This window comes from Cydia splendana, chromosome Z (assembly GCF_910591565.1).
Source record: "Cydia splendana chromosome Z, ilCydSple1.2, whole genome shotgun sequence".
Lineage (NCBI taxonomy): Eukaryota > Metazoa > Arthropoda > Insecta > Lepidoptera > Tortricidae > Cydia > Cydia splendana.
Window position 1 is genome coordinate 7259971 of NC_085987.1, and position 11981 is coordinate 7271951.

The 11981-nt window shown below is 38.1% G+C and overlaps 1 protein-coding gene across 3 annotated transcripts in view; it reads right to left on the reverse strand.

The window, feature by feature from the left end:
• The window catches only part of LOC134804273 (PDZ domain-containing protein 8), a 96184-nt gene extending 84771 nt beyond the window's left edge, over nt 1–11413 (reverse strand). For 2 of the 3 annotated variants that reach the window (XM_063777261.1, XM_063777263.1), the window contains exon 1: nt 10826–11412. The gene's annotated coding sequence lies outside the window, so the exon portion shown is untranslated. Of the gene's footprint in view, nt 1–10825 lie in introns of all 3 variants that reach the window. The other variant, XM_063777262.1, reaches the window with a different exon arrangement.
• Between the last annotated feature and the right edge of the window lie 568 nt (nt 11414–11981).

Genomic DNA, 11981 nt, shown 5'->3' on the forward strand with positions numbered 1-11981 from the left:
ACATTTCATTAAAGTGTCAAAAGGGCCTCTACGTGTTGGCTTCGGCTCCACGCACGCCTCCCAAAGGTCCGGAACACCATTGTTCCGTGATGGGAAAGACATACAAATAAGCTACTAATATATTATGGAAATTTAATTTCTGAAATAAATAATTATTTAATTTAATTTAATTTAGTCAATTTGTATAAGAATGTCCAATATTTATTTATTACTAACGCCATCTGTTAGAGAAAGAAATAATTAACATTAGCACGAATGTTAATTCATCATTTTGCCAACAGATGGCGCTAGTAGTAATACAAAGTGTTATTACTTTATTTTATTTTTTTAGGTTTATAAAATGATATTTTTATGTTTGATAACACATCTAGACATGAATTTAAATTACTATGTTAAATTTCAAACCTAACAGTGCAGTAGTTTTTCCGTAAAGTGTACCACAAGAATGCATAGTTCGTCGATTAGTGATAGGGCTCGCTTCGCTCGCCCTAATAAGGTAAAGTACATGCATCGCATTCCTCCAAATTGGCCAAATATACAACTACTTATTTTCAGAGCCGCCAGATGAAATATTAAAGAAGATGCTGCAACGGGATACGTCAACTTTCTAAGTTTCTACATCTCGAGCAGCAATTCGGAACCTTATAACACGTAGCTAAAGCTGATTTTACAATAACACAATTCAGTATGAGATTGAAAAAGTAAACACTGCTATTCCTAGATTTGGAATGCGAAATACCACTTTATTGCAATGATATAGCGTCGCAGTCACATTGGATCTTGATATTTCCTCGGAAATATATTATTGCGGAGTGCATGTTCGCGGAATGAAAGCAATTAGTCTAATCTAGTCGGACGAGTGTCACTGTGACTTCGGACCTTGCCCAGACGAACCAGAAACCTAAATTATGATATAAATAAATAATGTTTATTAGATATTCCTGAGTCTGATGACGCCAGCAGCTTTTCTTTACATTTGTTTTCAAATGTGTACGACAATCGTCGCGACTAACCTTACACTCTGTATCTTTAGGTAGGTATTTAACCCTTAAATGCATGGTGTTGCCAAATGTCTACAAAGCATTAGACAGCTCACAGATTAAAAAAAAAGGCTTATGTTCTTGAACGCACCTTTATACCAAACGTCAAGTAGTAGGGTGATGATTTAAGGGTTAAATTTACGCAATATTTTTAATTTATAAAAGTTACATTCGTTTTAAGACGAAAAGTCGGAAAACTTGGAAAAATCCAGAAGTTGATAATTTTTAGTATGTGATTTTGAACGGTGTTTTCGGGGTTTGTAATTATTTTATATTTAAAAACTTTATCATAGGTATATCACAAATAGTGTACCTTTCTAATGGTAGTAAAAATTTCATATATCTATTACTGAAAATTACATATTTACATAAATATGATCTAGCCAATTCAACTTCTAACATTGATTTCGCAGTGAAAATCGAAGTTATATTTTTTTTTACTATTTTTCCTAGATTCGGCAAACAATTATATGATACATACATATATTAATTTCGGGCAAAAAGAAAAAAATCATGCATTTAAGAGCGCTATTACATTTCGGCGTTGAGCGAGTTTAGGTATTTTACGCGCTGCGGCAGGCCGTGCGAGCTCAGTATGCCGATCCCTTCTACCACACTCGCACTACAATGATGGATTAAACATTCTTGATCCTTCGCGAAGCATATTGAAATCAACCATAACAACACTAACTGTGCTTAACTTTTAAAGTCCTAAAACTGTTATTTGGTAAGTACGAAAATACTAAATGCAGTGCAAATGTAAGTGTGTGCAGTGTTCATAAATTAATCTTTCATCTATTTTTGACGATTTTTGACCCCCCCACCCCTCAAATCATCCAAAAATCATGCTTCGGATGACTCTGTTTCCTCCTACGTCATACTACCATCATCCGATGTCCAGACCCCCCCCCCCCCCTCCCTCCATTTGAAACGACGTAATTTATGAATAGCCCCATACTCGTACTTATGAAGGTATAAGTATTACTCGAAATAAATTATAGGTACTCGCTTATTTACATGTTTCGTCATAGCATTTGGTACCTATAGGTTGTAAAGTTTGTATCAACGAGGGTTTAAAAACGAACTAGTATTGAGGATCTGATGATAATGATGATGATTAAGGTGGCCACGGATACCAATCAACCATGTAGTAACATGATTAGGCTCGTTTGATTCGTCTCAACAAGATCTTTGACACTGAAGATACACAGGGTCTGATGATGGAGCTGGAAGGTGGCCACGGGTACCAGTCTATCATGTAACTAAACCACTTCGTGTTTGGGCTCGTTTGATTCGTCTCAACAAGATCTTTGACACTGAAGATACACAGGGTCTGATGATGGAGCTGGAAGGTGGCCACGGGTACCAGTCTATCGTGTAACTAAACAACTTCGTGTTTGGGCTCGTTTGATTCGTCTCAACAAGATCTTTGACACAAGACAGTACTCAGGGTCTGATGATGGAGCTGGAAGGTGGTCACCATTACCAATCAACCATGCAACTAAACCACATCGTGTTTAGGCTCGTTTGATTCGTCTCAACAAGATCTTTGACACTAGGTGATACACCAAACACGAAGCCCAAACACGATGCCCAAACACGAAGCCCAAACACGTAGCCCAAACACGAAGTGGTTCAGTTACGTGATAGACTGGTACCCGTCGCCACCTTCGAGCTCCATCATCAGACCCTGAGTAGTATCTTGTGTCAAAGATCTTGTTGCGACGAATCAAACGAGCCCAAACACGAAGTGGTTCAGTTACATGGTAGACTGGTACCCGTGGCCACAGTCCAGCTGCATCATCAGACTCTGAGTACTAACTTTTGTCAAAGATCTTGTTGCGACGAATCGAACGAGCCCAAGCACGAAGTGGTTTAGTTGCATGGTTGATTGGTACCGGTGACCACTTTCCGGCTCCATCATCAGACCCTGAGTACTATCTTGTGTCAAAGATCTTGTTGAGACGAATCAAACGAGCCCAAACACGAAGTGGTTTAGTTGCATGGTTGATTGGTACCGGTGACCACATTCCGGCTCCATCATTAGACCTTGAGTACTATCTTGTGTCAAAGATCTTGTTGAGACGAATCAAACGAGCCCAAACACGAAGTGGTTTAGTTGCATGGTTGATTGGTACCGGTGACCACCTTCCGGCTCCATCATCAGACCCTGAGTACTATCTTGTGTCAAAGATCTTGTTGAGATGAATAAAACGAGCCTAAACACGAAGTAGTTTAGTTGCATGGTTGATTGGTACCGGTGACCACCTTCCGGCTCCATCATCAGACCCTGAGTACTATCTTGTGTCAAAGATCTTATTGAGACGAATCAAACGAGCCCAAACACGAAGTGGTTTAGTTGCATGGTTGATTGGTACCGGTGACCACCTTCCGGCTCCATCATCAGACCATGAGTACTATCTTGTGTCAAAGATCTTGTTGAGATGAATAAAACGAGCCTAAACACGAAGTGGTTTAGTTGCATGGTTGATTGGTACCGGTGACCACCTTCCGGCTCCATCATCAGACCCTGAGTGCTATCTTGAGTCAAAATTAATACATATAGAATGTCAGGTCGTTTCAAATATTTTTAATCCTGTCCGGTAGTTTATTAAACTGTACCATTATAAATTATAATACTATAAAAACAGTGCTAGGATCAAAGTCTCTCGTTGCGGTTTACACGCACACAGTATAGCGTTTTACACGGCGCCCGCCGCACACAATGATAAAAAATCTCGTTGTCGCCGTTGAAAATGTGCGGAGCCGACCGACACACGTCCTGCCTCTACAAGCTCTGCCGCGGCACTGAGCTGGCGCAGCGCACGTCATCGGTAATATAGAGTAGTTTTCAAAAAATTGCCAAAAAATTATAGTAGAATTTCATAAACACTAATGTATACCAACAGTATAAGCAAACGTTGCAGATTGCTTGAGTATGAAAATGACTTCGATATTAAGTAGATTTTCGTAGGAATTGACACTTGTTTCGGAGAGAAAATTGAGTTCGTTTTACTTTGATTTTCTCTTTCTCAAAGGTGTGTAGGAAAAATATCGTTTGATATGCCTAAAGTACAGGGTATTAGTAATACAAAATAGCCAGGTTTAGCAGAGTAAACTTCTCAACATTTCCAAATAAGAGCTTGCCATTCAGTGCTTCACGGGGTTTTTCGGAAACGACCATCAGAAAAAAAATCATTACTAATTTAATAAGTCCTTTTTCTAATATTTACAACGATATTTAAAAAGATAAGAAGACGCTTTTACTGGAACAAGTACTCATTGTTTCTAATAATGAGCACAAAGTCCTGAATTTCGTCGACTAGTATCATCAATTTTGCGTTATTTCGACTTTTCTTGTAAGAGCGCTCTTAAGGGTTAAATAAAAGTAAACAAACAATTTGTACATTTTTGGGTAGTTAAGAGCCAACGGGAGTGGTCATTTCTCCATACAAACGTACTCCTCGTTTTCCTCCGTGGTTTTTGAAGCTAGAGCAATGATTTTTTCAACACAGATTAATATTGTCAATATCTGTGTCGGACCGTTTTGCTTTTTCGATATTTTTGTTTTGTAAGGCGCTAGAGCCCTTCAAAAATGGCCAAAATGGCCTAATTGACTATGCCGCATGAGAGCCGTGGCATTCAAAACTGATATCAATTAGCCAAAAAAGCAAAACGGTCCGACACAGACAATTTCATAATCATTTAGATTTCCAAATTTGGTTACGATTGGTTAAGTTTTGGAGGAGGAAACAGAGGAGTACGAAACCTCGATTTTTGAGATTTTTACGCAAGATTTTTCGCCTTGCCCTTATCGCACTACTTTTAGGTGCCGCTTCCGTTAGCGAGACGGGTATATTTACCTAAAATATTTAAAACTCAGCTCCTGTTTCGTCTTAAATAACAGTTATTGGTTAACCGACCAAATACAAAACCGCCTCGATCCGTCACTGAACGACCGGACTTTAACCTACATTAGTTGATCATGTAATGTTTTCATCTACCCTCAACTGGCTTAAGGAGCCATTTGAGGGTAGATTTTGTTTACTTTTATTTAAATACCTAAAGATACAGACATAGAGTAGGTAGTGCTTCCGCTTGTAGCGTTATTTCGTGGCTGAGGCGCAATGGTAGCATAGTTCAGGTTTGGTTAACAGTCTCAACGCCGTGTATGTGTTTCTAAGTTACGAGACATGTTACATAATGTCAGTTCTGACTGTACTAATATTCTCCCACCCAGCAAAACATTTGGTCGTGTGTTGTCGACGCTGATTGTATAAATTAATTCGGAACCGAAGATGGATTGATAGGCAGTTCAATATTGTTTCTGACAATCCCATTAGTCAGATAATAACCGTGCGAAATTGTATCATTTGTATCATCCCAAACAATATCGAGTAGGTAATAGATAACCTGATATTTATGAAATAATTAGACATAGGAAGGATTTATATAATATGAGCGTACCTAAGCTTGGCAGGAAAACTCTGTTAAGTCCGATGTATGATTATTTTAAGGCTATGCCATTTTTAATTCGCATTATAAATGGCAGACTTTTAAGGGTAAATCGCCTTACGGGCATGTGACAAGAATGGTATAAACGTTGATGAAAGTAAGAGATAAGTACGAATATGAATCATATTATATGATGGTCGTTGTTATCTACGCGACACCGTCATGTAGGCAGTGTTGGCCGTAATGGTTAATTCTAATTAACAATTAATCAATTGCATTAACCATTAATTCCACAATTAATCAATTGCATTACGCATCAATATAATTAAAATTTGTTAGAATTGAATTTTGAGACATTTAATTACATTGATTGTCAATCTATTTAATATACCTATTTAATGGCATTAAAGTTTCAAAAAATTAATTAGAATTACTCTCAATTGCATTAACGTTTAATGGGATTAAATATTTTTTTTTCATAAACTAATAATTAATGTTACTTTTGCTTGGAACTATTAAAATAACCATATTAATACAAGCTTCAGTGAATTATCAGATCGTGATACATATTTTAACATGAGACTCAACAAAATGACCCTGAACCCTGGCAGTAGGTACCTAGTGGAACTCCAGTTTGGAGCAACATAGACACACTCCGTTTTGGTTGGAAAATTTAGGGAAAGGCCCCAACTGACCGTCGCCATTCATGAGGTGGGGACAAATGGGAATTATTTATAATTATGCAGCGCCTATTCCCATCTGTTCCCGGTGCGGACAAGTGGGAATACGCCAGATATTGGTGTTCCCATTTGTACCCATCCCAATAAGGTGGGGACAAATGGACAATATTTTTATGCAGGGTCTTCCCATATGTTCCCCGCGAAGACAAATGGGAATTCACCCATTATTGGTAATTATTGGTAATAATGGGTGCATTATTGGTGTATTCCCATTTGTCCCCGATTCGCGTGACCTACGCCATGCATGAAGCTGGGACAAATGGGAATAGTTTATATGAAAGAATATGAACGGCGGAGAACAATAGGGATACACCCGATATTAGTGTTCCCATTTGTCCCCGCTCCAATAAGATGGGGAAAAATGGAAAATATTTCTATGCAACGTCTTTTCCTATATTTTTCTCGCGGGGACAAATGGGAATACACTCATTATAGGTGTATTCCTATTTGTCCCTGCCATATGTGAGTTGGCGACAAATGGGAAACGGGGACAAATGGGATTTATATGCAGAGCCTATTCCATCTGTTCCAGGTGGGAACAAATGGGAAAACATCGGAGAATGATGTGTTCCCATTTGTCCCCACCATATTGGTGTGGAGTCAAATGGGATACGGGGACAAATAGAATTTATATGCAGCGCCTATTCCATCTGTTCCAGGTGGGAACAAATGGGAAACATCGGAAAAAGATGTGTTCCCATTTGTCCCCACCTTATTGGTGTGGAGACAAACGGGAAACGGGGACAAATGGTATTTATATGCAGCGCCTATTCCATCTGTTCCAAGTGGGAACAAATGGGAAAACATCGGAAAATTATGTATGATTCCCATTTGTCTCCCCACCAATAAGGTGAGGACAAATGGGAAATATTTATATGCAGTCTTTTCCTATATGTTCCCCGCGGGGACAAATGGGAATAAACCCATTATTGGTTATAATGGGTGCATTATTGGTGTATTTCCATTTGTCCCCTATCCACGTGTCCTACGCCATACATGAGAAGGGACGAATGGAAATGTTTTATATGCAGCGCCTATTCCCATCTGTTCCCGGCGGGGAAGAATAAGAATACACCCGTTATTGGTGTGTTCCCATTTGTCCACGCTCCAATGAAGTGGGGACAAATGGGAAAGATTGTCCGTGGAAGTGGATTTGTCGATTGTTCAAGATCAGCTCTATCTTGGGTACTGCTGTCCCAAGTGCTCATCAAGACGAGTCAGATGACCAAAACAGCATTTGCCTATGTTCATATGTTGCACCAAACCTGAGCTCCACTAGACCTTTGATCCCTTGGACGCCTTTATAAAATTACGATATTTATTCTTGTTAATTGTTAATTATCAATCACATTTTTAATTTTCATTCAAAATTGATTTAATTTTTAATGGTTTGTAAAGCAATAACCATTAATTCTTTTTAATTGTTAGTGGTTCGAAATAAATTAATATTAATGCAAATTGATGTTCAATGCAATTGATAATTAATTTTCCTTCAATGGTTAATGGTTAATGGCAATTAACCTTTTCAATGGTTAATTTTTAATGGTCAATTGCATTAACGTTCGGCCAACACTGCATGTAGGTATATAGTGTCCAGCAGTTTCGATCGCCAGGTGTTAAAAAGTGACGGCTTCATAATACGCTTGCAGAACTGTGTGAGAGACTATTATAGGTAGGAAGGAAATGAGCCAAAATCTTTCGGGTACAATAACAACGATTTGGGAACATGATGTCTACAGGAAAGAGGCAGACGCAACCTTTAACTCATACTGAAAAGTTTTTGACCCAAGTATCTGCTTACTTAATGAGATGAAGGATAGACAGATATAGAAGAGAAGAGCATTACTGCGCTTAGGTACTCCAAATAAATGGGACAAGGCAAAGGCAAGAGAATGATGATATGAAATAAAATAAAAAATCTACTTAAAAGTTGATAATACAGTAAATCCGGTAGTTCTGATTTTTTGCAGACGTGTTTATGATGTTGGCCCAATGAATGTTACAAGTTTGTGACTTCGGGCGCCGAACGCAACTTTGTCAAATATCGAAAAACCCGCGAAAATTTCGGTTTTCTTTTAGATTTGGGCGATTATAAACCTAAAGGACTAGTTTTTGATAGTTTTTTTTTTCTGTTTTGAACTGCCATCAGTCGGTATCGACTATAATCAGTTTTATAATGGTTTTGGAGACCAACGTCTCACTTAACCACTACTTTCATATTGCACAATGTGCTTCCTTTTTAGTCTTTGCACTGTTTCAGTCTTGTCCAGTAATTTTGAAGCCAGTGGATTAGGATGCTTTGCTAAGCGCTCAATGTAATTCTTAGTGAATTTTTTGATCTCTTCCTTTATGGTGGGCATATTGAGGTAGTCGTGTACTTCATCGTTACGAGTGAACCAGGGTGCATTGGCAATCACACCAAGGATGGCGTTCTGTGCTCTTTAAAGACACATTATGTTACTGTCGCTAGCAGTTCCCCATAGTTGGATCCCATAGGTCCAGGTGGGTTTAATGATTGCGTTATATAGGAGTAATTTATTGTCCACTGAGAGGGTAGAGTTGCGTCCCATTAGCCAGTAAAGATTTTTGTATTTTAGAGTCATTTCGTTGCGTTTATGTTTTATGTGGGTTTTCCACGTAAGGCGCCTATCCAGATGAAAACCTAGATACTTGATACACTCGCAGTGTGGCAGGATATCATTTCCAAGTTTTACAGGAGGGCAATCTCCTCTTCTTAGGCTAAAGGTGATATGGTTTGACTTATGAGCACTTGCTCTTACGCGCCATTTGGTTAACCAGCTAGAAGTATTATCCAGCACAAGCTGTAGCTGCTTATACTAACTAGCTATTTCAGGTGATTTGTGACTGGGATTTGGAAATTTTCGCGGGTTTTTCGATATTTGACAAAGTTGCGTTCGGCGCTCGAAGTCACAAACTTGTATTATTCATTGGGCCAACATCATAAATAAGTCTGCAAAAAATCAGAACTACTGGATTTGACGCAAAAGAGCCAGGTTACAAAATTCGACAAAGTTACTGGATTATGAAGTACGACGCTTATCTTTATATGTGTAGTCAGGTATGCAGAATCAACAATAGTAGGAAATAAATCAACGCCGCATAAGTTACTGCCACTGTATTAGTCTTACAAAGAGGCACAATAGCTCTACATTTTGCGTTTCAATGTATCTGCCACGCTCGAATTGTTTATACATTTAGATTCATGTCTCTTTTTATAATGCTATTAGATAACGTAGATATTTTTGACACGTTATCTTATCTGCTACTAATGATGCTGACTGTACCTCCATACCTACTGAACATTGCTTAGTATCGATCTGGATTTTTTTATTTTGGAGATTATATATCTAGTTTTAAACTTCTTATTAACGTTTGCCTTACGCTTACTGGCTCTGTATAAATAAGCCAGTATATCTTTAGAAAATATTTTTCGCATAATAAATCAATTCACACTTTTCAGCTTAGACGCCAAAGAAGTTTTCACTGAGATTTAAGTATGTTGTAAAGTATTTTAAATATATTATTTAAGATAGATGTATGTTTTGAATTATGACTGAAAACACAGTGATTTAAGTCCATGAAGGAACAGAAACGGCAGACGTGAATATTTAAGACTAGATAGTATAGGTATTTTTGTTTATGCACAATACCTATATCTACGAATAATACTTTCTATTTATCTCCAAAATCAATGACCGTAGTTGTGGTATGTTTAAATGATTTTTTATGTTTGTTATAAAACTTATAGATATAGTTCTAAACTCAAAAAAAAAGCGCGGCTGTAATTTTAGGGTAGCGATTAAAAGAGTCATCAACGGTATATCGTGAGATTACGACGATGGAGAGAAATGTACGGTTTGTGATTAATCAATAAATACGACGCGAATACCTATATGTGAACGCAACGAATGGCTAAGACAGTAAACGGTCATTCTCAAGAAATAGGTAGAAAAAAAGAGTCGCGGCAATTAGACGCAACTGCAGACATATTCTCAAAGAATGACCGTAGAAACTACTAATAAGTTTATAATCCCTATTTTATCTACGAAAGTGAGATAATAAATATAAGACGATCATCTATTTTTCTTGTTATTCTGTACCATCTGGCATGATAATTGGAAAAGATTTTAAAAGGTCTCACCGTCGGTTTTATAATTGATGAAGTCGACATACGCAACTGCTTACAATATCTTGGCATAATATAAGTATTTAAAAATAACTAAATAAATATGTGTGTAAATTCTTAGTGTTAGTGGTAGGACATGTTGGTACTTATTACCTATGAACAGCACACGTTTAATAGGTAGGTACATAACATTCGCTAATGCATAAGCATTTATTTATAAACAAATACAGAAAAAGGATCTGCAGCTGTAAGTATCCGCCAGGATCAGGAATCATCTGTTGCACAGAATAACAAACATAATGTAACATTAAATAGATAATATATAAGAAAGAAAGAAATGATACCTAACTAAGCAAACCGAAACCTATTTATAAATTGCGCTTCTTCGTGTAACTTAACTAATAAAATCAAAGCACAGTCATGCATATTCTTTAACGACTCACCTTCTATAAGATTTGTCTACCTACCTAAAACAACAAAAACTACCATAGAGACGATTGATATTATACTAGACAACAATTGACGACAAACATTTAACTTTGTAATATTATAATGACTAGGTACTCGTATTTGCGGAATAAACCGTGTTGAGAGAAAGACGATAGCTACATTTTTGAGGGCAAGCCGGGCCCCGGCGCCGCTCGCTAGCCTCACATTACTGACACTGGCTATGAAACTATCGCTGATAAAACACCTTGAATCCAGTGCGGGCATGCGCGCCTGTACGCCAACTGGTCCACCCGTATCATTGGTGAGGACCGGTGCGGCCGGTGGACTGTCAATGCGTCCACTCAGCACGATCAACCTGTCGATCGCCGAAACATAAAACAATAAAATTATAACCGACCCACGTTCACGACAAACAAAAGTATACACGTTCAGTTGTTACACTAAAATTGATTACAGGGTGCGTAGTAATTTTGAAAATTGGCACTGAACGGTGAACGTTGCCAAGGACGCTTGCGCGTAGGGCCGATCGATAACCGCCATATTATCATTTTCTAACGGCGAAGGTATACCCCGGCCACGTAGAAGCCATAGAATAAACTGGTTTCGCTCAAGTGCATAGAGTTCAAATTACAATGCAAATTGGGCAGTTTAACCTGGGTACAGGTCGACAATAGAACTACATAATTGTTTACTGGCAAATGTCAATCATAGTTCATGTTTGTTTTGTAGACTGGCTGTAAATGCCGTTTCTATGGGCCCTACGTTGTCTTTTAGGAAAAGGTAGAAGGTAAAGATTAATAGACTGTACATAATAATCTGCCATACTTAGCCTAGTCGGTAGTTAGGTACTTACCCTGCCTACGGGGTCCTGGGTTCCAATCCATTTAAAGGCATTTATTTGTGCGTTTATCCTGATTTATCTATATCGATACGATTTAAATGTATATATTATATACATCGCAGTCCAGTTACAACACACAGTCACAGTACGCTCAATAAGGCTTGTGTGACACAACACACAGACTGTGACTGCAACAGCAGTCTTGTAAAAGATGAATTCCTTCAAAATGCGTAGTATATGTATATATATATGCTCATCTATTAACCCCCTATACGCCACGCCTACCAATTATAACGCACCATTCAAGC